The following is a 19,048-nucleotide window of genomic DNA, read 5'->3' on the forward strand; positions in this document are numbered from 1 at the left end:
AATTTTGTCCCAAAGTCCCATATTCGGTTAGACTTTACAATAGAAGCATCAAGAGGGTTCATCTGGGCCCAGTGAAGAGAAAACAAACGTGTATCTTTGCACTCGATCAAATTCCAAAACCCTGCATTCTTGACTCTTCCTAGATATGTGTGATATCCTCCAGTATTAAAACAAATTCAAAATCACACGGGGAAAACTAATTTGAAATAGAATAGACTTTATTTGTCATTGTGCATTAGATACTCAATTAAATTTGCTTGTGCAACCACAAAAAAAAACAATGCTTACATTCACATACACCCTTCAACCACATTAAAGCACATTTAAGCATGCTTGCAACCCCACGCACTCACACATGAATATATGTAGGAGGGTTGTGTGGGTATTTAGTTCTGTGATGGCCCTGGGGATGAAACTGTTCTGCAGTCTGGAGGTGCGGGCTGTGGTGGCCCGGTAGCGCCTGCCAGAGGGTAGCAGGGTGAAGAGATGGTTAGCGGGGTGAGTCTCATCCTTCAAAATGCCACCTGCCCGGCAGAGGCAACGTGTCCTAAAGATGTCATCCAGGGGAGGCAGTGGAAGTCCAATTATTTTCTCAGCAGATCTTATGACCCGACTAAGGGATTTCCTGTCCTTGTCCGTGCAGTTGACGTACCATGCAGTGATACAGTATGTGATGCCACTTTCAATGCAACAGTGGTAAAAAGACTTAAGCAACTCGGGAGACAGGTTGTTTCTCTTCAGTATTCGCAAGAAGTAGAGTCGCTGCTGTGCTTTCTTGACTGTGGCGGGGTCATTGACTGCAAAACCGAGTTTACCTTGTCATAGTTGAATAACGACAGTTCGGTGGGTAAAATGGACTTACAGTGAACCTTAAAGTCCATTGACACCTCTTTCCTATGCAAATCTCACAATTTGAAACTGCTGCTGTAAAACGGTTGGTTAAAAAAAATACACCTTTTTTGGCTCTGGTCTGTACCTTTGTCACGCCCCAAAATTTGCTGCACGCTGCTCTGTGTACATTCACGGGAATTACTAAGAAGAAATTTTTTCAAGGATATTGAAAATGGACGGTCGTAAATGTAGCGTTCCAGGTTGTACAGGGAATGCTGACATGTTTTATAGTCTTCCCAAGGAACCAAACACTCGACGGGCATGGCTGATGTTTGTCTATGAGAAGATCCCTGTGAAGTTTGACACTCAATTATTCATTTGCTTGAACCATTTCAACAAAGACCGTTTTGAAAACCTTGGACAATATAAAGCAGGCTTTGCTACATGGTAGGAGGAAACCTATTGTTTTTGTTAGTATTCTTATTATTTTTCCTCTTCTCCATGAAATGGCTAAATATCTCAAAAAATCCTAGAACCGATTATTTCAAATTTGGCCCAATGATATAACAGGTCACTCACTACTCCCAGACGGATAGTGGCCCATGTATGCCCATAGGTACTCCAAAATGCCTGAAAATTGGTACACATGCCTTATTTTCTCATGGGTTACAAAAAAGCCTCAAGGACCCATAAGGTCCGCCCTGATAAATTTTGCTGTACTGTCCAAATTTGGTACAACCTCCAAAACGATTCTCCTCATGAACCATAGTTCCAATCGACTTAAAATTTGTTACAGATTTGTAGAATACATGTCTTCCTATAGGGTGATCAGGAATAAGAAATGCAATAAAAACATTCTGAAAGGGGTGTATTTATGTAAATGCCCATAAATAAATGAAATATTATTGGTAACCCTTCCTTTTACAGTCCCTTAAGTACTAGGTATTTACATAGAAAGTAAAGGGTATGTTATGTGTTTTATTGGGTATTACCGATTGGTACCAAGGTGGTAAATACCTAGATAATTCGAAGTATTTACCCATTAACTAAATACTAACGTGCTGGTCATTACTGGGGATGTTTTCTGTATTATTGGGTATTACCGATTGGTACCAAGGTGGTAAATACCTAGATAATTCGAAGTATTTACCCATTAACTAAATACTAACGTGCTGGTTATTACTGGGTAATTTTCACTGGTCCTAATTAGGTAAAGACAGAAGACAAAACTTAGTATTTACCTGGAAACTTATAAATATTACTATTTAAATACCGCTGGTAGTAAGTTGGTAAATACGGGAGATATATATGGTAAATTATAATGTGTTATTGGGTAAATACCACTGCTACTAAGTAGGTAAAGACGGCCAAGCTCCAGCAGAATTACGAACAAAATACTCTACTATTACCCTGCAGTTACCTAAGGTTTATGTCAGTAACAGTCCACGTCTAATGAGAAGGTAAGATAGTACTTTACAATAAAATACCTTTTCAGATACATTTATCAATGATGGCCTCATTTACTTGGCTGGTATACCTACCTCCGCGGGAAGAGTTTTCCTCTACTGTCATGGTAAATCTTCTTGGATACTGGGTATGTTCTTGCGCATGTTTGGACTATTTACTCAGTAAGTAATCTGAAACTGGACTGTAAAAGGAAGCCGTGTTTGTTTCCATGGTGTTACCAGGCTCTTACCATACCCTTTGTAAGCGAATACCACTTTGTCAACGTTACCCTTAGTATGAACTTGTCTGAAAGATCTGAAATTTTTGTATGCCGAATTTGATAAAACTGAATTATTTAGATCCAGAAATACACATTTCCAAAATTCAGATTGAGGGAATTCAGATTATTGAAATTCAGATTTTGTCTGAACTAGGCCAAAGGTGAAACAGCTTGCTTTCACAGGGAAAAGTAGACGATTTCAGAACGACCAAACTTGACCTCAGAACAAAAACTAAGAGTTGCTCGTTGGAGGAGGATGGAGCCCAATGAGGTATAAGTGCTTATGAAACTTGGAAACCCTGTGTCTTCTTCTCTGCCAAAATCGGCAGTTACTGTAACCAAAGGACTCGAGACAGAGTCGGAGGGTGGCGTAGACCGATGGAAGAGACGGAACTGGCAAAGCTGTATATGTTTATGTTTCTCTGTTCCGTTGTTCTCTCTTTTCTGTGTTGGAGTTCTTTTAAGAGCTTGATGGCATCAACATCCAGCCTGATAAAAATAAATTGAATACAATTGTCTCTTCATTATAATACCCACACAGAAAATCCAGGTTGAATCAAGTAGCTAGCTACTGCTAATAGCACATTTTGGGTGGTCAAGTATATTGTTTTTCCTTGTCTCCTTATATTCCTATCAAAGTAAAAGTTCAGCCTATGCTATAGACCAGGGGTGTCAAACTCATTTCGCATCGTGGGCCACATACGGCCTAGGGAGATGTCAAGTGGGCCGGACCATTAAAATTATACCATACTCTGCTATAAATAACCAAAATATAATGTCTTTCCTTTGTTTTGGTGTAAAGAAGCACAAGAACATTAGGAAAATATTGAAATTTAATGAACTATCCTTTTACAAAACATTTCATGAAACACCTCATATTTCCTTAGACAAATGTGCAATTTACTTTTATCATTCACAAATATGCATTGCAACTGATCCCACTGATTGTACAAAGGCACAAAACTTTAATTGGTACTGAAAAATATAGTAATGCACTTTAAGATTAAATGAGACTTTTAAAGAAAGGAATTTTTAAACCACTTACACATACGCATATAAAATCTAAATGTAATCCCTGCGTACACCTTACAAACTAAGGAGAGTGATTTTAAATGTGTAATGAAGAAAGTGTTCGCCTGTCCTGTAAATCTGTAAACTTCATACATGAAACATACATACACATACAATACATACTGAAAATTTATGGAGTTGTATGAACAGTAGAATTCCATCACACAACTTTTGTTTTGAAGCTGCTGACTAACATTAAAGTGCACATTTTTTAAATCACCACAGTAAGGATTCATCTTCACAGAGCTGTATTCTTTCAATGCAAACAGTATCTAAGGCAGCATTTTAAAGGTGTTAGTCTAGTCTGGACTTGTATTTGTTCCTGAAACTTGGCATCTTTTGGCCTGTACAAGTGCATTAACACCAGGTGTCATGTCCTGACTAGCTGTCACTTTCAGAATGTCATTTAAGTGCTTGTTTGTGAGCCTTGAACGCATTTTTGTTTTATTGATATTCATCACTGAGAAAATTTGTTCACAAAGGTAGGTTGTCCCAAACATGCACAAAATTTTAGCAGCCAGGGCTGTTAATTTGGGGTACCCTGGTAGTAGATACTGATAAAATCTGTCCAGACCTACAGAGGCAAATTTGCCCTTCAAATCTGCATCACTCTGCAAATCAATTATCTCTAGCTGAATTTCGACCGGCAGATCAGAAGCTTTAACTGTGAAAGGTGAGCGAAAAACTGAAAATTCTGTCTCAAGTTCACCAAATACCTGAAAACGTTTCTCAAACTCCCGCAGTAGTCCTGCAATTTTGTCTTTGTACCGTTTCATGTCCGCATCAGGTCTGGTCACACACACATCTCTCAGACAGGGGAAATGAGCAGGGTTGCCATTTGCCAGTTGCATCTCCCACAAAGTCAGATTCAACTTAAATGCATGTATGTTGTCAGAAAACTGTGTGACAACTTTTTTGCGGCCTTGCAACATTTTGTTCAGATTGTTCAAGTGTTCAGTAATATCAACCAAGAATGCAAGGTCCCGTAGCCATTCCTGAGATTGTAATTCCAACACCGGTTTTCCTTTTTTCTCCATGAACTGTCCGATTTCCTCTCGTAGATCAAAGAAATGCCTCAGCACAGCGCCTCGGCTTAACCATCTCACTTCAGTGTGGTATGGCAGGCTGTGGGTAATGTTGCTGTCGCTGAGAAGTTTGTCAAACTGACGATGGTTCAGACCTCTGGACCGGATGAAATTTACAGTGCGAACAACCACCTCCATGACGTGGTCCATTTTCAGCGACTTGCAACACAATGCCTCCTGGTGCAAAATACAGTGAAATGTCCAGAAACGATCTCCTCCATTAAGGGCTTGTACTTTGTCTTTGAACTTTGTCGCGACACCTGCTTTCTTTCCGACCATGGATGGCGCGCCGTCTGTAGCCAGGCTGACAGCGCGGGACCAGTCCACTCCAACTCTGTCCAATGCAGCAACGACAGAGCCGAAAATGTCCTTGGCTGTTGTGGTGTCCATCATTGGCACCAACTCAAGAAACTCTTCAGTAACAGTCAATGTCTCATCAACTCCTCGAATAAATATGGCCAGTTGGGCCACGTCTGTGATGTCAGTGCTCTCGTCAATTGCCACGGAAAATGCAATAAATGACTTGACTCTCTGTTTCAATTGACTGTCTAAATCTGCCGATAGTTCCGAAATCCTCTATGCTATAGTATTCCTCGTCAGGCTAATATTGGCAAAAGCTTGTCGCTTCTCGGGACATACAAGTTCAGCCGCCTTCATCATGCATCGTTTAACAAAGTCACCGTCGGAATACGGCTTCGATGCTAATTCTATTTCGCTAGCAATTAGGTAGCTGGCTTTTACCGCTGCTTCACTGACTTCTCGGCTCTGGATGAAAGTTGACTGCTGTTTCCTCAGACCCGCCAGCAATTCGTTAATCTTATCTCTTCTCAGTTGTCCTTGCAAGCCGTCATATTTTTCGCTGTGATGAGTCTCGTAGTGGCGTCGAATATTATATTCCTTCAATACCGAAACTTGTTGCAAACACACCAAGCACAAAGGTTTTCAGTGCATCTCTGTAAATAAATAGGACGTGGTCCATTTTTCTTTGAAAATTCTACACTCCTTATCTACTTTTCTCCGTTTGGATAACGACATTTTGGCTAATGAGGGTGTAGCGGAGAGGTAGAGACCAAGGTATTAACAACGTCGTAACAAGCAGCAGATGGCGCATTGATACCGTCTGCTGTTTTCAGTCTGTCTCAGAGTGCGCCCCTTAGCGGATAATCCATGAATTGCAGCGAATTAAAAATATTAATTCCATGTCTTTTATGCATTTTTTCCACTTTCAAATTATCCTGCGGGCCTGATCGAACCTCCTTGGGGGCCGGTTCCGGCCCGCGGGCCGTATGTTTGACACCCCTGCTATAGACTATATGTTCATTTGCTAAGTGAACTTTCAGATCGGTTATGGATAGTGAAATATTTGCTGTCTGAGAGATCGGAACTAAATAAATAAATGTAGTAGTTAACAGGATATATCTGTAGTGCAGCCGGGTGGTGCAGCTTTGATTCATCGTCTGGAAGTCAGTTTCAATGAAATGCAACTCTGTTTGTTCTGAGGTAAAGTTCGGTCGTTCTAAAGTTGTCTACTTTTCCCTGTGAAAGCAAGCTGTTTCACCTTTGGCCTAGTGGGGTCAGATGGCTGAGCGGTTAGGGAGTCGGGCTATTAATCAGAAGGTTGTAGGTTCGATTCCCGGCTTTCAAAATGCCTTGCCTTGCAAGGCACTTCACCCTACTTTCCTCGGGGAGAATGTCCCTGTACTTACTGTAAGTCGCTCTTGAGCGTCTGCTAAATGACTAAATGCAAATGTAGTTCAGACAAAATCTGAATTTCCGCAGTCTGAATTTCAGCAATCTGAATTTCAATAATCTGAATTCCTGCAATCTGAATTACAGAAATTTGTATTTCTGGATCAAACTAATTCAGTTTTATCAAATTCACGTACAAATAATTCAGTTCACCTCAATCTCAGTCTGTGAAATATTTATTTTTTGCGTGTTTAGCCATTTTAATTCAGGCAAAGAAATGACCTCAGGGGCGCATTTATAGTCCATCTGCATATTAATTTATGGGAGGAGGCAAGGCAGAGTCAGTGGCTCGTTCACGTGCGGTCAATCTCACCTTGATTGTGATTTATAAAGGAAAGGTGCGCAGGACCTAGCCTGGTCCTAACCAGACTCGTACATTTCATTTGTACAGAGAGTCTGGGATCGCACCATTGACAAGCGTTAACTTCCTTGAAGGCGGTACTCTGTTGAAGTTTAAAACTATTGGATCTGCCCAGAGCCACTCTGGATCTGCCATAACCAATCGCTAGCGTTCGCCTTAGCCAACTCCTTCATGACCAACGGAGCTAGCAGGAAGATCAAACGAACCCCGTGGGGATCAAAGATTGATCTTGCTCCGGCTTTAACTTATGGATATTCGGCAGCGTTGCCACAACGGACCGAATGGCTTCGCTCGCATCTTTCTCCACCGCCATTACGGAACTACAACACAAACTAGCGCACGCCATCAACGTCATCGTTCTCAGCCACTCCCTCTGTTCGCTGACTGGACAGGTAGAAAATTAACCGGAGACATCTGACTTACTTGCCTCATGCCCAGACGCAGTACAGAAGCAAAATAAAAATTGAGCGGAAGTACGTAGGAGGGCAGAGCCAGGCTAAGCAGGACCTGGCGTACGACCGATTTTATACGTGTGAATATTTCTGTGCGTAAGTACTTTTCAAGTTTTGTCCGTACTCCATCTTCTGGTATGTAAACTGCGCAATCTTTTATACATGAGGCCCCTGGTGCAGCTAGAACAACTTGGAGCTCAATGTTCTTAAGACAGTTGCCCCACTCAGCCCCATTACCTGAGTGATGAAGAAATGCCATCTTGGATTTTGACCTCGGGGTAATTAAAGGTGGGTCAGATGGCTGAGCAGTTAGGGAATTGGGCTATTAATCAGAAGGTTGACGGTTCTATTCCCGGCCGTGCCAAATGAAGTTGTGTCCTTGGGCAAGGCACTTCACCCTAATTGCCTCGGGGGAATGTCCCTGTACTTACTGTAAGTTGCTCTGGATAAGAGCGTCTGCTAAATGACTAAATGTAAATGTAAAGGCAGGATAGGCAATGTTGTTGAGAAGCAATTTTGGTCATATTTGCCAAAATAAACTTCACATCTTGATAGCAACCAATAAATATAAAGATTTGATGGTAATATGAAATCTATCCGACATCTGTGGGCGTCGCAAGACTGTAAAAAACACAACCAATCATTAAGCCGGCCCCAGACTAATGATTGGATGGGCTACCTTCCCCTCCACTCAATGCGTGTTACTGTAGTCTTCAATCAGGCTAGGTAGAGGTATTGTAAACAACTGAGCTAGAGGCACAAGAATGGCGGAGAACAGCAGGCAACAAATCCTGTTCCTCAATTCTCAGTTAAAAGAGGTCAAATACATCTGACATTAGTTGCAAAGACTACCACCAAAAATAAATATGAAATATAGCTGCAAGCAGCAATGGCGGATTCCTCCAAAACATTGCGAACCATTGAAAAATGTATATTCTTCACAAATTGTCACTGTATAGAAAAATCCATGCTGCAGACTTACCAATGGGATATCAAATCTGACCAAATCCAAATATAGCTGCAAGCAGCAATGAGGTGGCCAAGCAGTCAAATGACCCAGAAAACATTTTAGATATCCTCAGAAGAGGGTAACGAGTACACGCAGCAAGTTTGGTGTGAATCCATCAAAGATTTGCTGAGATACAACCCAACTTCCTGTTTGCTGGCTTAACGGCACATTTTGATTGCCTGTACCGGGCAAACGGTTTCGAAAATCAAAAAACCATGTGATAGCTTTTGTGAGGCTTGGTCTGAAGATAATCTCTGCCAAATTTGGTGACAACATGTGTAGGAGTATAGAAAAAACGTTTTTCAATGAATTCAATATGGCGGCCGCATCATTTCGGCTATTATCACAAACTATGAGTCACACGGGATGTCCCAAGATATCATGAGATAATGAATCACTTAATAAATGCAAACAAATCAATAGTTATTGGCCAAAACACATTTTTGCTTCCTGCGGCCACGCCCAGTTATCACATGACACCAAATTGTGTGGTCATCCTTGAAAGAGGGTTCCGAGTCATCATACCAAGTTTGGTGTTGACATCTCAAAGATTAGCTGAGATTTGACCCAACTTCCTGTTTGCTTGCTTTGTTGCCAATTTTGATTGGCTGTACCGGACAAACGGTTTTGAAAATCAAAAACTTTTGATAACTTCTGTGAGGGCTGCTGTGACGATGATGTGTGTCAATTCTGGGGAAGATTGGAAAACAATTGTAGGAGGAGTAGGCTTTCAAAGGTTTTTGATAAAACCGGAAATGGCGGAAAATCTATATAACCGGAAATTATTGAACTCGTCTTGATCCAGGGAATCCAATGGTACCTCATTTTTGAAAATCAGTAATACTGTTCAAAAGTTGCGTGTGTAAACACAAGTCAAACTTTGACCCTTTGGTGGCGCCAGAGTGGTCTAATGGGATACATGAAACTTGGTGTAGGTATAGAAGGAACTGTCCTTAAAGAGTGTGCCAAATTTCACAAAAAGTTATACAAGGGTTCTAGGGGCTGCCATTGACTCCCATGGAACTAGAATAATAATAATAAATATAGCTGCAGGCAGCAATGGCGGGTTCCTCCTCAGCATTGCAAACCATTACAAAATTGACATGACACAGACATGTATTTCATACATGTACACAACATTTCAAGACAATTGGATCAATGGCTGATTTGAAGTCATTTTTTGAAATTCTTCACAAATTGTCACTGTAGAGAAATATCCATGCTGCCGACATTATGGGTTCTTGAGACTTCTTTGTTCCCCATTGGCAATAAGGCATGCGTACCAACTTTTAGACATGTTGGACTGACAGGGTTAAAATGCCACCCTTTTGAAAGTGACAACTTTGAAGCGTGTTCTGTCAGGCCACCTGTGCTCTGGTCAGGCCCATCATGCAGAGATCCATTCTTTAAAAGCTTTGATTACAACAATAACTTTATGAAAGTCAGAATACACTTTAGTAAAGGACGTGTGTAGTTTATGTACTACTACTGCTTGCTCTGCCCACACACTTTCCCCATCCATGCTGTTTCCCTCTTTGCCAGTGCGGGTGGTGCGGTGGCCGCATGAGGTTTAGGTGTAGTCCAAAAGTTGCCTCCCACAATCAAAACATATTAACCGCAACATTGTTTTCAAACTTTCTCAAAGATGGCTTGAAAACCACAGATATTGACTCTCTTCTTGAGTAGATCTCTTTCCAGAATCTCAGTCAATCCAGAATCAAGATTAGCCTCATAGGCAATTGGTCTGGTCTAGGGCACAGCCCACGTTCAGCTCCTTGCAAGTATAGCCTGTGATAGTAAAATGGCCGACTCTCTGTTCCCATTAAACTACACAGCATGCACACTCAAGGTGACCAACAAGATTATATTAACTAACAAACAATGGCCGGGTTTCCCAGATTCGTTAAGAAGCTCTTAACGCTAAGAGCTTCTTAAGAGCGTTCTAAGAACGCTCTAGAACGCTCTTAGAACGCTCCTAAGAAGCTCTTAGCGTTAAGAGCTTCTTAACGAATCTGGGAAACCCGGCCAATAACATTACAAACATCTAACTGAACGAACACAACAACTGAAATCCCTTGCGTAGCTGTTGTTTTTTTAACATGCCGCACTGCATGCTGGGTACCCAAGAGCGCTGACGCTGATTATCTAGCTGTGCTCCGACTGCGTGATATGACGAGATGCTAGTGGTGCGCTGAGGTCTCAGAGTCTCCTGCCCGAGTTCAAGTTCTGCCCGATTAGCAAGCTATTTTTACTAATGTTTTGTTAGCAATTGAATGGTAATGCAAGCTAGCTAAAAACAATGTTAGTTAGCTTGGCTAAACTGGTTTTCATAGCAACAGAAATCAACAAATCAGATCAGTCGAACTTTATTCAGAAATGGGGGGATGGCGGGAACATTAAAGGTGTAGGTACAGTAAAAGTGAAATGGAACGCGTCTTTCTGCCTTGAAGCTGCGTGCGCATCAACAAGACCCCATCTATATGTAAAGATAACATCCAAGCTAACAATTTCGCCAAATCTGACTGCAGCATTGTATACCATATGTACCGTGTTATGGTTGTTTGAGTTAAACAACTTGCTAAATGAATTAAATGTCAAATCCAACTATAAATGTATAAAAGAGAGTTCCAATCAAATCTGAATTTGTTTTAAACCTAGAGGTTTAAAAGGTTACCTTTGCCTAAACTGACATGCACCAACTCAGTTTCAACAGCCATTTACACATTTAGTCTCTATTTGTTACTCTATTCTTAAGGCATGTTTAACTTAATGTCTGCACCTCTCTGTCACCAACTGTCTCTGCAGTGGGGGCTTCACAGGGTGTCTACAGGTATAAACAAGTTAAATGTAAGACCTTTTAATACCACTTCCAAATGAAATTAAAGACCAAACTTACGATGGAAATACAAATCAAAAGTGGAAATATACAGTCATCTTTCCAAGTAAACACTGATGTCTGTTCAATATGAACAGTATGGTAAAATGACAATAATCGGTTGAGTTTAAGAACATTGACTAAATGTGTGTAATGCGGAAGGATAACACAAAAATGTAATTGCTGTCCTAAATTATACTTATTATTACACTAGGGTGGAAATGGTGGAGCAGAAACTAACAATTCCATGAATCCCATGGAAACAAAGGCAAATGTGTGAGATGTACTGATGTGGAGCACAAATGCTCCAAGAAGCAGTACTTCTCTTGAGTGGTTTTTATTCAGATGAATAATCATTGGATTCAGGTCAAAAGTCTATCACTTGAACTAGTTTCATCACTTAAGACACAAAGTCAGCAGCTTGGCATACTGGCACATGGAAAGGATTAAACATTTAGACTTTCATCAAAGTAATGCTGGCTTGTCCTTTTTCATCAATGTCCTCAAAAAAGCAGGCTGCAGAGCTACTGTGTCTGTGGGGTGACTGTCTCTGGAGGGCTGGCAGGCAGGGGCAAGCAGGGCCTGCAGGCAGGCAGGCAGGCAGGCCAGCTGGATCAAGCTGTTCTGGGGTCAGGGCTGAAGAGAAGCTGTCCAGCTAGAGAGGGGTAGTCCAGCAAGGGGTCTGTGTGGATCTCACCATCCTCGAGTCTGTTGCATCCTCTGTTGAACTCTGTTGAGCAGGCCTCTGCATGACCCTCCAGACCTGTCAAAGTGAAGAAAGGGTCCATGTCAGTTGTGAAAAATGAAGCTTTTCCCATCTACACTTGATACAGACTTCAGTTTTGACTGTGAAATGCAGTGTCATTACTTGAACTTGAATCCAAATGTGTTGACGTCATGGAGACCCATGCAGTCACTCAAAACACAGGTTCGATTCCAGGCTCTGGCAAGAGTATTTACCTCTAAACTGGTCAATATATACACATCTGACAAAAGACCAGCTCGACCTTTGCTTGTAAACAGTGATTCTGACTGTAAGAGACCTTTAAATAGCCTGACTTACCGAAATTGGCAAAACTAGCCTGGCTAACGTAGGTCGCTTTCTCAGGGCATATGACGAATGAAACAGGCTCGCCTTGAAAAAGTCTCCCTGCCGCATAGGCTTATTACAAAGACTTTCACGCCAAAAATCACCATTATGAGCCGACAGGTCTGTGGGGAATTGCTTTTTCTCCTAAAGGCTGCTCTCCTCGACCTTTTTGATGAACAATTCGCCGAGATGCAAAATGACTCACTAATTAAAAACACAGAGGAAAAAAGCTAGAGCTACAGTAGCTACTTTTCGAGTTTGGTTTTCCGTCACTTCAGAATCACGATCTATAAGGTCTAAAAGTGCTAAACCTTCACCATAATTCAAGAGTAGTGTACTTTCACAAACCCAATCATTAATTCTAGCTTAAAATGTGTAAAACCAGGACTTACTGAAAGTGGCTGCCTCCAACACGGCTTTCACGGGAGACGACTTTCACGGGAAACAACAATGGCCGCCGAAAAATAATTTGTATTCGTAACAGCGAGCTGCGATTGGAAGCGAAATGAAACAGGGGCTAAAAAACGAGGGTGGGGGCTTGGTCAGCACACATTTTCAAGAAAGCATGCGTGTGTCAAGGGGCTCTGGCCCCTTGTGTGTGAGAGAATGTGGAGCACGCGCGCACAGGAGCAAAGGGAGAGAGGATTTGGGGAAACAGCCCTAGAAATTAGCCAAGCATGCATGTTTCAAATATTCACTAAAAATCGAGTTTTCATGTTACAGTCAACTTTTTCTCAGATTTGTGTACTCAACATTCTCAAGAGTCTTCATATGAACTAGTGATTGAATCAGAGTATCAGTTTTTGGCCGGCGGATGTGTAAAGCATTATTTTAGCATTAGCAATAAATTCAATTTGCTTTATATCAATCATTTTTAGAGGTATGAAGTTGCCTTTGCACATGGTAACATGTTGTAGTGTCTTCCACGTGACATACCAAGTTTGGTGTTGATATCTCAAAGATTTGCTGAGATTTGACCAAACGTCCTGTTTGGTTGCTTTGTTGCAGATTTTGATTGGCTCTACCGGACAAACGGTTTTGAAAATCAGAAATCCCTACGATAACTTTTGTGAGGCTCAGTCTGGATATCATCTATGGCAATTTTGAAGAAAATTCGACCAAAAATGTAGGAGGAGTAGGGAAAAAACGCGTTTCCTTAATCTTTATTGTACAGACAAATCCAATATGGTGGCCGTTATAGCTTCTTGAGGCTTTTTTATTCCTCATGAGAAATAAGGCATATGTAATGAATTTCAGAATTTTGGGACTTATGGCCTGCAAATGGCATCAATTTGAAAATTGACATATTGGGGCGTGGCCTGTAGCGCCACCTATTGTCTCACATGGCCCATGTTTGGTATGGTAGTTACTAATGGTCTGCAGTTTCAACATGCCAAATTTCACAACTTTTTACGGTACTGGTCTAGGGGCTGCCATTGACTCCCATGGGTAAAAAATAATAATACCACCAATAACAATAGGGTTCTCCTACCGGAGGAACCCTAATAACAATAGGGTTCTCCTACCGGAGGAACCCTAATAACAATAGGGTTCTCCTACCGGAGGAACCCTAAATAACAATAGGTTTCCTCCTTACGGAGGAATCCTAATAATAAAACTAACAATAACAATAGGTTTCCTCCTTACGGAGGAATCCTAATAATACCACCAATAACAATAGGTTTCCTCCTACCGGAGGAACCCTAATAATAAGAAAAGGTAGAAACACTTAAGTGGCTTCGCCGCTTCGCCACCAATAAGAAAAGGTAGAAACACTTAAGTGGCTTCACCGCTTCGCGGCTTGGCCACCAATAATAATAATAAATATAGCTGCAGGCAGCAATGGCGGGTTCCTCCTCAGCATTGCAAACCATTACAAAATTGACATGACACAGACATGTATTTCATACATGTACACAACATTTCAAGACAATTGGATCAATGGCTGATTTGAAGTCATTTTTTGAAATTCTTCACAAATTGTCACTGTAGAGAAATATCCATGCTGCCGACATTATGGGTTCTTGAGACTTATTTGTTCCCCATTGGCAATAAGGCATGCGTACCAACTTTTAGACATGTTGGACTGACAGGGTTAAAATGCCACCCTTTTGAAAGTGACAACTTTGAAGCGTGTTGTGTCAGGCCACCTGTGCTCTGGTCAGGCCCATCATGCAGAGATCCATTCTTTAACCCTTGTGTTATCTTCGGGTCATTCTGACCCATCAGTCATTGTGACCCACCGTCGTATTGCGACAACTTTACCGCATACCAAAACAAAGTGAATCATTTTCTTTTAACCGTTGGGCTGTCTCAGACCCCCCACATAGCGATGGTTAAAAGAAAATTATTTTTATTTGTTTTTGTATTGGGTAAAATTGGGTAAACACAACGATGGTTCGTTATGAACCTTTGGGTCATGTGACCCGAAGGCAGCACAAGGGTTAAAAGCTTTGATTACAACAATAACTTTATGAAAGTGAGGATACACTTCACTAAAGGAAGTGTGTAGGTTATGTACTACTACTGCTTGCTCTGCCCACACACTTTCCCCATCCATGTGGTTTCCCTCTATCCCAGCGCAGGTCATGCCAAGGCATAAATGCGGCAGCCGTATGAGTATTAGAAGTAGCCCAAAAAACATACCATACACAGTCACACTGTTTTCAAAACTGAAACTGGTTACAAGACCATGGCTATTAGAACTCTACCTGAATTGAGCTCTCTCTAGAGTCTCAGTCAAACAACTGTCAAGAGTCATGTAGGGAACTGGACCAAGGTATAGCTAATGTCCAGCTGTTAGCAAGTGTACCTTGTGATGGTACAGCAGCTTAACAATACTTTGTCATGGTCAGACTCTCTGATCCCATTAAACTACACAAAATGCACAATCAGGGTGACCAACAGTATTATCTTAAGTAAAAAACAATAACATTACACACATTTAAGTGAACGAACACAACAACTGAAATCCCTTGCACAGCTGTTGTAACCAAACTATTTTCCACAGCTATTTGCGTTTTTGGTGTGCACTGCATGCTGGGTACCCAAGGGCGCTGACGCTACAATATTTATTATCTAGCTGTCTTCCGGCTGTGTAATATGACGAGATGCTAGCGATGCAAACATGAAAGCTTGTCTCGGGGGGTCATGCATGTGATCTCACTACAAGCTTTTGATTACACGTGAGGACTGTTAGCAAAGTATTTCTATTCGTGTTTTGTTAGTGATTGAATGGTAATGTCAGCTAGCTAAAAACAATGTTAGTTATCTTGGCTAAAATGGTTTTCATAGCAACAGATATCAACAAATCAGATCTATCTAACTTTATTCAGAAGGGGGTGGGGGGGTGGGAACATATAAACTAGAGGTGAAATGGTAGGCATTGTTCTGCCTTGAAGCTGCGTGCGCATCCTCATTGTTTGTAACCACCAACCCATCTATATGTAATGATAACATCCAAGCTAGCAATTTCGCCAAATTTGACTGCAGATTTTTTACACCATATGTACTTCGTTATGGTTTTTGAGTCAAACAACTTGCTAAATGATTAAATGTCTGTTAAATGTCAAATCCAACTTTAAATGTATAAAAGAGAGAATTAAACCTAGAGGTTGAAAAGGCTACGTTTGTCTAAACTGACATGCACAAACTCAGAGCACTGAGTTTCAACATCCATGTACACATTTTGTCTCTATTTTTTACTCTACTCTTTAACGCATGACTATGTTTAACTTAATGTCAGCACCTCTCTGTCATCAATTGTCTCTGGAGTGGGGGATGGGGGCTTCTTATCCAACAAATTACATCCCTGAACTTTTAAAACATATCAATGGCCTACTACAATTGTAAACATCCTTTGGCCTTCCCATGCTGGGAAGAAAACTACAGTTTTTCTTTGATTAAACGTTGACCTTGAATAAACGCTGCACCAAAAATGAACATTGTGTAATAAATGGCACCTTCGATTAAACGCCTCCCCCAAAAAATCAGAAAACGGTTATTTAATTGGTTAAATTAAAACACAGTATTTATTACACAAGTAATTTACAAGTGTAGCATACTATTATCCCATGAAACACTGGCAGGCACAAGTGTCTTTCTTGCTACAGATTTATTTGAAGCTTTTTCTCCAAATCCACCGTTAAAACTAAACTCACGCTGTAATGAGAAAATAAAGACCACATTAGCTTAATATGAACATGCAATGACATGCGCAGCATGTAAATAACATTCACCAAAGTCAAATACAGACACAAAACAACATACTTTGTTGGCTGCATGCTGTAGCCTACACAAGGGAATAGAGGTTTCCTTAGATTGCTAACAACCTCTATAACAACCTTAAACTTATCACTTAGAGTGAATGTGCATAAAGCTCCAGGACCTGACAACATCCCTGGCTGTGTTCTCAAGGCCTGTGCTCCTGAACTGGCAGAGGTGTTCACTGACATCTTTAACCTCTCCCTGTCGCAGTCTGTCGTCCCCAATAGGTTCAAGGGGGCCACCATCATCCCAGTCTCTAAGAAACCATCAGTGAGCTGTCTCAATGATTACCGCCCTGTTGCCCTGTTGTGATGAAATGCTTTGAGACGTTAGTCAAAGACCACATTACATCCTGCCTGTCACCTGCATTAGACCCACTCCAGTTTGCCTATAGGCCGAACAGGTCTACAGATGATGTTGTAGCTTTGGCCTTGAACACTGCTCTCTTTCACTTGGATCAGAACAACATATACGTGCGGATGCTCTTCATCGACTTCAGCTCCGTTTTCAACACCATAGTACCATCCAGGCTCATCATAAAACTACAGGACCGAACATCAGTCCTTCCATGTGCAGCTGGACAGGACACAGGCAGTACGGTTAGGTAACATCACCCCACCAGTCTAACACTCAGCACTGGTGCCCCACAGAGTTGTGTGTTAAGCCCACTGTTGTACTCTCTTTTCACCTATGGTTGTGCAGCCACAAAAAGGTCCAACACTATCATTATGTTTGCTGATGACACCACCATTATCGGCTGCATCAAGAATGGTGATGAGTCTGCCTACAGAGCAGAGTTGGCAACAATGACATCCTGGTGTCAGCATAACAGCCTGTTGCTTAATGTAGCAAAAACCAAGGAGTTGATAGTGGACTACTGGCGGCTGCAGGGAGAACATGCACCCATTCACATCGCGGGCACAGCTGTGGAGAGTCAAAAGTTTCAGATTTTTTGGTATCAACATCAGTGAGGATCTGAGCTGGACACCATATTGGTGTGGTTACAAGGACAGCGAAACAGAGGCTCTTTTTTCAGCGGCGACTGTGGAAATTTGGCATGGACTGCACTATACTGACCAATTTTTACCGGTGCACCATTGAGAGCATACTGACTGGTGGCATTACAACATGGTTTGGCAACAGCACTGCCCAGGACAGGAAGACACTACAAAGAGTGGTCAAATCTGCACAGCGTATTACAAGGACTGCATTACCATCCATTCAGGACCTTTACAGCCAGCGGTGCAGGAGAAAGGCCAAGTGGATCATTTCTGACCCTAGTCATCCCTGCCACAGTCTTTTCTCCCTCCTGCCTTCTGGAAGGCGATACAAGAGTATAAGGTCCTGTACCAGCAGATACAGGGATAGTTTTCTCACACATGCCATCAGGATGCTGAACTGTCCTTGAAATATCTTTTTGCACTACAATTTTTCTTATTTTTTCTACCCTTTTTCTCCATTCTTTAGTATTTAATTTTTTTATTCTGCAAGTTGAACGGACATTGAGCACAAAGAATTTCATTACTTATAAATGCTGTTTATGAGTATATGATAATAAACTTGAACTTGAAACTTTTATCAGAGCTTTAAATTGTCTGTGCTTCGCTTGCTGTTGTCGACTCTCTCACTCATGAGCGTCCCAAAAGGCCTTCAAAATAAAGTCACGTAATAATTCTGAATACAATTATATAATTCTAAATTAAGACATTGCTTGAAAAAAAATTATACATTATTATAATGCAAATGCGACAATTGCATTCAGGCCTATAGATAGTTATACATATTGTATACAATATGGCGAGGTAGCTGACTTAACCATTCCTGAATGTGCTTTTCATCAACACCAAGTTTGCGTGCTATAGATCTGTTGCTGGTGGTGAGTGCTTTCTGCACAGGTTTCTGTTTGAAAGCTGTAAGAATGTTACGGCATGCTGCGTCAGATTTGTACACAAAGTAGAGACACGCAGACATACATTTTACACTGGGCTTTTGTTTGACTTCCTTGTCTATTCTGTATTTGTCTATGGCTGCACTGCAGCTACAATTCACTGAATCTCTCTTACCAATTAAACGTTGCCCTTGAATGAACGCCACCCTCGAATAAACGCTGCACCACTAACTGCTCTATTAAAAAGGTTCACTATGAAGCAAACCATTCTAACAAAATAATAACAACATTTACAATGATTTCAACAAGAAGTCTCTCTGACTTGACAACTCTCTAAACAAGCAACTTTCCAAAGCAAAAAGCAATCTCTGACCAGTGTGGTAATTTTATGTTGACAACTAAACCGCTGATTGGAAGTGCGCAGCTGATTGCCAATCACGAGATAGGGAGACTGATAGCCAACCGCCAACAAACGCTGACTAGACCATACCTGCATGCAGCGAATAGAAAGAAAGAAGGGAGAAAAGAAAAAACACACAACCACAACTATACAGACTGAATTAGGACATTTTAAACATGGGTCCGTAACAAAGACATTGTTAAAAATGCTCATTCACATTCATTTTTCTCAATTAATCTTATCAC

This window comes from Osmerus eperlanus, chromosome 12 (assembly GCF_963692335.1).
Source record: "Osmerus eperlanus chromosome 12, fOsmEpe2.1, whole genome shotgun sequence".
In the NCBI taxonomy this organism is placed as follows: Eukaryota; Metazoa; Chordata; class Actinopteri; order Osmeriformes; family Osmeridae; genus Osmerus; species Osmerus eperlanus.